At 40.6% G+C, this 7,979-nt stretch overlaps 1 pseudogene; it reads right to left on the bottom strand.

Moving 5' to 3' along the window:
- Nucleotides 1-5,767: 5,767 nt before the first annotated feature.
- Nucleotides 5,768-7,169, bottom strand: LOC102420977 (annotated as a pseudogene).
- Nucleotides 7,170-7,979: the final 810 nt, after the last annotated feature.

The raw sequence follows: 7,979 nt of genomic DNA on the forward strand, positions 1-7,979 counted from the left end.
GGTAGTATGGACATTTTAATGATGTTGATTCTACCAATCCAAGAACATGGTATGTTCTTCCCATCTGTTTATGTCTCCTCTATCTCTTTTTTCAACGTCCTGTAGTTTTCTGAGTAGAGGTCTTTAACCTCTTTAGTTAAGTTTATTCCTAGGTATCTTAATTTTTTTGGTGCGATGGTAAATGGGATTGTTTTTCTAATCTCTCTTTCTGAAAGTTCACTATTGGTGTATAGAAATGCCTCAGATTTCTTGGGGTTAATTTTGTATCCTGCTACATTGCCAAATTCATGTATTAAGTCTAGTAGTTTTTTGATGGAGTCTCTAGGGTTTTGTATGTATAATATCATGTCATCTGCAAATAAGGACAGTTTTACTTCCTCTTTTCCAATTTGGATGCCTTTTATTTCTTCTTCTTGCCTAATTGCAATGGCTAATACTTCCAGTACTATGTTGAACAGGAGTGGTGAGAGTGGGCATCCCTGTCTTGTTCCTGTTCTTAGGGGAAATGGTGTTAGTTTTTGTCCATTGAGTATGATGTTGGCTGTGGGCCTGTCATATATGGCTTTTATTATGTTGAGGTATGATCCTTCTATTCCCACCTTTCTGAGAGTTTTTATCAAAAATGGGTGTTGGATTTTGTCGAATGCTTTTTCTGCATCAATTGATATGACCATGTGGTTTTTTTCTTTCAATTTGTTTATGTGATGTATCACATTTATTGATTTACGGATGTTGTACCATCCTTGCATCTCTGGGATAAATCCTACTTGGTCATGGTGTATGATCCTTCTGATGTACTGCTGGATCCGATTTGCTAAGATTTTGTTGAGGATTTTGGCATCTATGTTCATGAGGGATATTGGCCTGTAATTCTCTTTCATTGTGATGTCTTTACCTGGTTTTGGTATTAGGGTGATGCTGGCTTCATAGAATGAGCTTGGAAGTGTTCCTTCCTCTTGAATTTTTTGTAGTAGTCTGAGGAGGGTAGGTTTTAGTTCTTCCTTGAATATTTGGTAAAACTCCCCTGTGAAGCCGTCTGGCCCTGGGCTTTTGTTTGCTGGAAGCTTTCTGATGACTGCTTCAATTTCTTCCATAGTTATTGGCCTATTGAGGTTTTTAGATTCTTCCTGATTGAGTTTTGGAATGTTGTATTTTTCTAGGAATTTGTCCATTTCCTCCAGGTTGTCTAGTTTGTTGGAGTAGAGTTGCCCGTAGTATTGTTTAACAATCATTTGTATTTCTGTGGGGTCTGTTGTTATTTCGCCTCTATCATTTCTGATTTGGTTTATTTGGGACCTCTCTCTTTGCTTCTTGGTGAGCCTGGCTAGGGGTTTGTCAATCTTGTTTATCCTTTCAAAGAACCAGCTCTTGGTTTCATTGATTTTCTGTATTGTTTTTTTGGTCTCTATTTCATTGATTTCTGCTCTAATCTTTATTATCTCCTTCCTTCTGCTCACTCTGGGGTTTTCTTGTTGCTCTCTTTCTAATTCTTTGAGTTGTAGAGTTAGATGATTGACTACCATTTTTTCTTGTTTTTTGAGATAGGCCTGTAGAGCTATAAACTTTCCTCTCAGGACTGCTTTCATTGTGTCCCAGAGGTTTTGGATTGTTGTGTTTTCATTGTCATTAGTGTTCAGGATGTTTTTAATTTCTTTTTTGATGTCATCGGTAACCCAATCAATATTTAATAACATGCTATTCAGCTTCCAAGTGTTTGAGTATTTTGGGTTGTTTTTATTGTAGTTTATTTCTAACATTATGCCATCGTGGTCTGCGAAGATGCTTTTTATGATTTCAATCTTCTTGAATTTGTGGAGACTTTGCTTGTGACCCAATATGTGGTCTATTTTTGAATATGTCCCATGAGCACCTGAGAGGAATGTATATTCCGCAGCTGTGGGGTGAAGTGTTCTGAAGATGTCAATTAAGTCCATCTGATCTAGTGAGTCATTTAGGATTGCTGTTTCTTTGCTGAGTTTTTGTCTAGCAGATTTATCCAGTGATGTCAGTGGTGTATTAAAGTCCCCTACTATGATTGTATTGTTGTCGATCTCTCCCCTGATATCTTCCAGAAGTTTTCTTATGTATGTGGGTGCTCCTGCATTGGGTGCATATATGTTTACCAGGGTTATATCTTCTTGTTGTATTGATCCCTTTAGTATTATGAAGTGGCCTTCCTTATCTCTGGTTATGGCCTTCACTTTGAGATGTATTTTGTCAGATATAAGTATTGCTACCCCAGCTTTCTTTTCCTTTCCATTTGCGTGAAAGATATTTTTCCATCCCTTCACTTTCAGTCTGTGTGAGTCCGTTCTAATGAGGTGGGTCTCTTGTAGACAGCAGATGTATGGGTCATGTTTTTTTATCCATTCAGCCACTCGATGTCTTTTGGTTGGAGCATTTAGTCCATTTACATTTAAAGTTATTATTGAAAGGTACTTGTTTGTAGCCATTTCTTTTTTTGTGTGTGTGTGGCTGTTTTCTTTCTGAGCTTGATATTTCTTCTTTTTACACCAGTCCCTTTAGCATTTCTTGCATGGCTGGCTTGGTGGTGATAAACTCCCTTAGCCCTTTTTTGTCTGTGAAGCTTCTTATTTCCCCTTCAATTTTGAATGATAGCCTTGCTGGATAGAGTATTCTTGGATTCAGTCCTTTGCTTTGCATCACTTTGTAGATTTCCGTCCATTCTTTTCTGGCCTGATGTGTTTCTGTTGAGGAATCATTTGATAATCTGATGGGAGATCCCTTGTATGTTACTTTCCGCCTCTCTCTTGCAGCCTGTAAGATTCTCTCTTTATCCTGAACATTTGCCATGGTAATTATGATGTGTCTTGGTGTGGGTCTTTTCGGGTTCACCTTGTTTGGGACTCTCTGGGCTTGTGTGACTTTTTTCTTCCCCACCTCAGGGAAGTTTTCTGATATTATTTCTTCGAATAGGTTTTCTAATCCATGTTCATCTTTCTGTTGTTCTGGCACCCCTATTATTCGTATGTTGTTTCGTTTCATGTTGTCCCAAAGCTCCCTTAGGCTCTCCTCCTGTCTTTTAATTTTTTTCTCCATTTGCAGTACAGTTTGAGTGTGTTTTGCTTCCTTGTCTTCTAATTCACTAATTCGGTCCTCTGCTTCTCCCAGTCTACTGTTGATACTTTCAATGGAGTTTTTTATTGAAGCTATGTCGCTCTTCATTTCTTCTTGGGACTTACTTAAGTTGTTGATTTTTTCATCTGTTTCTTCTAGCTTCTTGCATAAGTAGTTGAGTTTTTCATCTGTTTCTTCTTGCTTCTTGAACATCTGGTGCATGTACTCTAGGAACCTTATTCTGAATTCTTTTTCCGTCTTGTTGCATATCTCTGTCTCACTTAGCTGCTTTTCTGGCGAGTCCTCCTTTTCTTTCCTTTGGGGGTTTCTTTGTCTACCCATGTTTGATCTCACTGACATGACTAGTTGTTGAATCGTTCAGTGGCTGGACCCTGGGTGGCAGTGGCTGCTCCCTGGGTGGCAGTGGCTCCTCGGGCTGTGGTTGCTCCTTGGGCGGTTGTGGTAGCAGCGGCTCCTCTGTTGATAGCAGAGCCTCTGGTGGGTGCTGTTCACAGCTGTGGTGGCTCTTCTGGCTGGTGGAGGGAGGCTTCACACACAGCAATTGTTCCCCAGGCAGAGCGTATGGTGATCAGGAGGCCGCTGTTGCTTGAATCTGCTTTCCGTGGAGGGATGCAGGTCTCCGCTGGGCTCTTGTAGTCGAGCTGCTTGCGAGTCGTTGCCTCCGGGTTAGTAGCCGCAGGGTTAGTAACCGTTCTCTGGATGCCGGTAACCGCTTCCCAAGATGGCACGGTCTCGCCGCTGCGCTGGCGCCCAGGGGGAGGTTTCAGCCTCAATCTCTAACCATCCGCATTTTTTAGGAGTTCTCTGTCTTTCCTGGTTGCAGACTGTCTCTCAGCTGAACCTCCCCAGCTTGATCGGGCTGATTGTTACCCGTTTCAGCTGCTCGCCCCTATCTGCTCCGGGACAAAGCACCAACACGTCCGTCTAAGCCTCCGCCATTTTTCCTCCTCCATGTTTTGCAAACTTAATAACAAAATTTTATCCAACTAAAATGTAGTTCAAAACATGCATGCTTAGGAATGGGGAGGCTGCTTTATGAAAAGATGAATGAAGTAAACATTAATTCCTTTTTAATTCTGGCCAAGGCAAAAAAAAGGACTATTAAAGTTGCTTTAATTAAAGTTAAAAATTAAAGTTATAAAAAAGAATGTAAATGTTATAACTCTTTAAGAAAAATGATACAAAAGGAAAAGCAATGAACATAATAAACTTACTTAGTCCGTAGTCCTAGAAAATAAGAGCAGAAGTCAAAAGAAAGAGACAAGGGTCATGGAAGTAAGTGGTGCCGTGCTGCTAATCTTTCACAGTGGGAGACTGAATTTTGTTGCCAAAATCCTCTTATAAACCGTTTATAGTGGCATAAAAAAAAATAGTTAAGTCCTGTAGGAAGGCAATTTGGCAATCTAAATATGTGTGGAAATTGCTTGCACAAATGATCCTAATTTTTCCCAGCTCTGCTAATGCTCCCACGCGTCTGGACTTGGCCACATAGCTTGCTTTGGCCAATGGGATAGTAGCAAACTTGACACAAGAGACATGAAGAAATGCTTGCATGTTTCCGCTTCCTCTCATTGAGCTCTGTCTTGCCATGAGAACACACCCAGGAGAATATTCTAGGAGAAATGCTGAGGTTATATAGACCAGCCAAGAATTAGTTAATTCTCAGACATGTGGGAGAGCCCCACCAAGACCACCAAGACCAACAGGACTGCCTAGGGTGTCATCTACCACTAAGCCAGGGTGTCATCTGGTGAATAATAATGAATGATGGTCTTAAATTGCTATACAAAACTAACTAATGCATGGAATTACCCTTTGAAAGCAATTCTTTTTTATTTTTTAACATTATGGGAATTTTATTCGGGAGTGAACTTAACTATTATTAATACAAACGTCAAGATACTACACAAAATATCCACAGGAACTTTTTTCCCTTTTTTTCTTTTTTTTGACTTGTTCACAAACATTTCCTACATAATCCAACATATAACAAAGAAATGGTACATCTTTTTCTTTCATTTTGCATACTATGGAAAAACAAGTATATATATTTTACAAAGTTTAACTAATAGACACTAAGCAGGCTGACAGTTTAAATTTGTTGATAAGAAATTATCTAATGAAAAATAACCAGAATTTATTTAGCACCAGTCACTTCCATAACCAAATATTACTCCGAATCAATAAAACTTGCTATCAGGCTTCTGGTATACATTTATACCATTACTTAATTTTTAGTACTTCTCCCCACCTTGGTTCTTCACAATTACTAACATAGGAAACTGTTGCAAAGTAGGGGCAAGCATTTACAAAAACAAAACCCCCAGCTTATTATAAGCATGAGTGGGGTATGATGGAATTTCTTCCCAAGCAATGGACATTCAAACCATCCAGAAATCACCAGAACTGAATTTGCAAAGATTATTTTTTTCCCCAAATCCAAGTCCAACAGAGGAGCTGAAAGTCAAACTTAGTGTTTAGTTGGGGGTAGGTTGGGGAATTCAGCCATTTGAAAAATGACCATCTTAAAAAAAATGACCACCAAAAGTAGGTTCACTAAATTTATTTTTAAAATCATAAAACATTTCTTACAAAAGAGCATTACATTCTGCACACTGCTCTGAATAGATGCCAGGGACATATGGACTAGTATTACTTTTCTTCCCTGTCACCCTCCCCCCTGCTGCTTCACACTGTTCTGCAGCAAATACTGTGCATTCTGTATCTGGTCCTGTGTTCCTGTAATGGTAATGATCCGATCTTCGGACCCTTCTAAAGGCTCATCAATTTTGATCGAAGCTCCTGACTCATGACGAATTTGTTTAAGCCTCTGACCACCTTTGCCAATTATAGATCCAGCCAAATCTTTGGGAATAGTTACTTGTGTTGTAATAATAGGTCCACCAGGATCACCATATGAGCCACGACCCCCTGCATAGGAATAATCATATCCAGAGCCACCCTGTGGTTCATAAGCCATCTGCCATTCTGAGGGGCTCCATGTATCTATTGCAGAGTCCCAAGTTTCATTAGCACTGAAACCAACCATGCCATCATAACGATCTCCAGGTCTTCCTCTCCTGTCATAGGCCATTAGATACCCTCCTCTAGGTGGTGGTAGTGGAGGAAGAGGAAGATTGCGAGCTCTGCTACCACCCTGGCCACCTCGTCCAGGAGGAGGGGGAGGAGGGCCTCGCGAGGGCTCATATCATCACAATCTCTTCTAGATGGAGGCATGGGGCGCCCACCCCGACCAGGAGGCATTCTGTCAAAACCACCTCTTCCCCACATGGGAAATCCCACAGGACAGCCACGGCGGTCATCAAACATCATTGTAGAGCCACCATAATCATAAGTTTCATCATAAAAGTTGGGATCATAAGGCTGTGCACGTCCTTTGATGGGCGACTCTGATATAAGATCAAGGATGATCTTTATGCACTCTACAACCCTATCAGGTTTTCCTCCAATAGGAACGACTCTGTCAGTGGAATGAGGACAGCATTCCTGGAAAAGCTTGATTGTTGTCTGAGTGTCCTCTCGAAGTTCTTTGATTTTAGCACCTTTGACCCCAATAATCCCTCCTGCCAGACTCTGATGAATCAACAGTCTCAATTCGCAAAGTGGTTTCCTTTATAGTGTTGGTCATTTAAGCATTCCACAGCATCAGATTCCAGCGGGAGCTGGCTGGTTGCAGTGGGTGAAGGCAACTGCAGGCCCTCTTCCAAGCAAGGTAGAGATGATTTTCTTCAGAATTTCTCCAATTGTTTCAGTATCAGCACTGATATTCAATATGCGCTCGGGGCCACTGCTGTCTGGGACTGAAACACTGGCATTGTAGTCTATACGCAGAGCCTTAATATATTCTTGCCTCCTTTTCCAATCACTGCCCCAGCATTCTTGCTCCGAAGCAGAATGTGTAATTCAACCATCTCATCAGTGTTCCTAGATCTTTGAAAAGCTTGCTCCTCTTCCATATCTTCTTCAGGGCGTTCACCAAATTCACCGTTGGTTTCGGCGTTGGGGAAGGTTTCCTCTGGCTGTTCTGTTTCCATTTTCTTGGATTATATGGACTCACCAATCGCGCGAGGTCGTCGTCCCTATGCCACCGCGCCGCCTCAACCGGTCACAGCTACACAGAAAACGAGCGTAGGGGCCCACTGCTCTCCCCCGCCTCCCGCGCTCTCCCGAAAGCAATTCTTCCTTTAGAAATTTATATTGAAGACACCCATACCTTCTCCAAGAAAAATTATAACATTTATTTTCTTGTGGCAAACGATGTCACAAGAATATTCACTATAGCAATTCTGCTCACAAAAATGTTTATCATAGCAACGTTTGCAGTATGAAAAATACTTGGAAAATACATAAAGGATAATCAATAGGATAATCAAATCTTTTAGCCTAGAAAAAAAAGCATGCAGCAATTAAAAAGCATGACTTAGATTTATATATTTTATAACACCACAACATGTATTACTAAGTGACAAAAAAGAGATGCACAGTAATATATAGCCCTTTACATTTTATCCCATTTACACAAATTAAGTTATTACTACCAGAGAGTCAGAAAGGGGTGATGATAAGAGTGACTTCCATATTTTAAATTTATAATTTTATGTAATGGTTTTGTCCTTTAAAAATAAGACTTTTAAAATATAAGGAAATTTTTTTCTTTTCTTTTTTTTTTTTTTGTTAATCCTCACTCGAGGATATTTTTCCATTGATTTTTCGAGAGAGTGGAAGGTAGGAGGAGAGACAGAAACATCGATTGGTTGCCTCACACACACTCCTGGACCAGGGCTAGGGATGGAACCTTCCACGAGGAATGCGCCCTTGACTGGAATCAAACCGGACCCTTCTGTCCACAGGCTGATGCT

Source organism: Myotis lucifugus, unplaced genomic scaffold (assembly GCF_000147115.1).
Source record: "Myotis lucifugus unplaced genomic scaffold, Myoluc2.0 scaffold_7069, whole genome shotgun sequence".
Lineage (NCBI taxonomy): Eukaryota > Metazoa > Chordata > Mammalia > Chiroptera > Vespertilionidae > Myotis > Myotis lucifugus.